The sequence below is a fragment of the Wyeomyia smithii genome, chromosome 1 (genome assembly GCF_029784165.1).
Source record: "Wyeomyia smithii strain HCP4-BCI-WySm-NY-G18 chromosome 1, ASM2978416v1, whole genome shotgun sequence".
Taxonomy (NCBI): domain Eukaryota; kingdom Metazoa; phylum Arthropoda; class Insecta; order Diptera; family Culicidae; genus Wyeomyia; species Wyeomyia smithii.
In genome coordinates, this window is record NC_073694.1 from 113,942,715 (window position 1) to 113,944,703 (window position 1,989).

Genomic DNA, 1,989 nt, shown 5'->3' on the forward strand with positions numbered 1-1,989 from the left:
TAATTTTCATTGCCTTTCTCCTAGAAAGGTATAGCAAACACTGTAAAAACCAAAGGTATAAAGGTGCTCCAAAAGGTCGAATCTCGTATATCAATCGACTTAGTTTGACGAGCTGAGCATTTTCTGTATGTGTGTGTGTATGTGTGTGTGTAACGCTCTCCCAATCTCACTCGATTTTCACAGAGATGGCTGGACCGATCTTCATGAAATTAATTGCAAATGAGAGGTCTAGTTGCCCCATAAGACCCCATTGAATTTCATTGCAATCGGATTTTTAGTTTAGAGGTTATGTTTAAAAATGTGAAAATCACGAAACATCATTATCTCAGAAACTTCTCAACCGATTTTAACAAAATTGGTTTCAAATGAACGGGCTACTTAAAAACATTTAACTTTTGAGTTTCATGAAGACTGAACGTGTGGTTCAGAAGTTATTTAAACAAACGTGTTCTGGAGACTGTTTAATCTCACCCATGTTTCTCAGAGATGGCTGAACCGATTTCCACAAAATCAGTGTCATTTGGAAGGTCTAATTACCCCTTAAGACCCTATCGATTTTTTTTGCAATCGGACTATTACTTTGCCTGTTATGTTTAAAAATGTGAAATCCAGCTTTGAAAAGAAACATATTCCGAAGACTGCTGCACTGCTTGCTCTGCACTCACTTTTCTCAGATATGGCTGAACCGATTTCAAGAAATTAGTGTCGAATGAAAGGTCTAGCTGCCTCATAACACCCTATTGAATTTCAATATAATCGGTCTGTTACTTTGTCTGTAATGTATCAAAATATGAAAATCACGAAACTTCATCATCTCAGAAAGTACACAACCGATTTGAACAACATTGGTATCTAATGAACGGGCTAGTTAAAGGTTATTTGATGAATTTCACAGTGATTAAACACGTGGTTCAAAAATTGTGAAAAGAAACATGTTCCGATGACTTTTCAAATTCACTCGTTTTCCCAAAAATGACTGGACTAAATTCAACAATCATAGTGTCAAATGAAATGTTTGACTTTCCTATAGGTTCCCATTTTATTTGACTATAATCGTATTTTTATTTCAACCGTTATGTATTAAATTATAAAAAACGAAAGTCTTTTATCTCAAAGATCACACGACTTATTTTAACATATCTAGTGTCATTTGAACAGGTTGTCTCTCAAACTCATAAGTAAGAAATTTCATAGCAATTTGATATGTGGTTCAAAAGTTATGAAAAGAAACGAAATTCAAAGACTATTCAAAACTGTAACTGCTTTGATCAAAACATATGGCCTCAACAAAATTTAAATTTAGTATTGTGCTATTCGTACGTTCCCGGTATTGTTCGTGATTGAAGTGTACGAAATTCAAAGTCATTTCTTTTATTTCGCTATTTCTTCAGCACGAATTTTTACTCCTAATTAATAATTTTTTTATCTTTTTGCCTTTCTCCTAGAAAGGTATAGCAATCACTTGCAAAACCAAAGATATGAAAGTGCTCCAAAGGGCCGAATGGCATATATCACTCGACCCAGTTCGACGAACTGAGCATTTTCTGTGTGTGTGTGTGTGTATGTGAAGATTTTTATTTTCACTCACTTTTCTCTAGGGTTTGCAATCCCGGGAACGATTTCCCGGGAATTGCCTTTTCCCGGGATTCCCGGATCCCGGGAATAGGAATATTGATTCCCGGGATCCCGGGATTCCCGAGCTCCTCGGAAAATTTTCCATACAATATTGCAATAAAACTAAATATCGTATCAAAACACGAAACTTACGTCGTAGAAGTGTAGAGTAGCTTCATAGTGTGCATCATACGAAGCATATATTTGCTTGAAACGACGATCAATATTTGCTTGCCGTGTAATATAAAATTATTTGCTTAATTTATTTGTCAAAAATACGTGCTGTCTTATTCAGTAAACGATAAATTAAGAAATATTTTCTTCGTTTCATGTCTTTTTTTGCTAGTGACTAAGCTACTACTACTAAGCGGATAG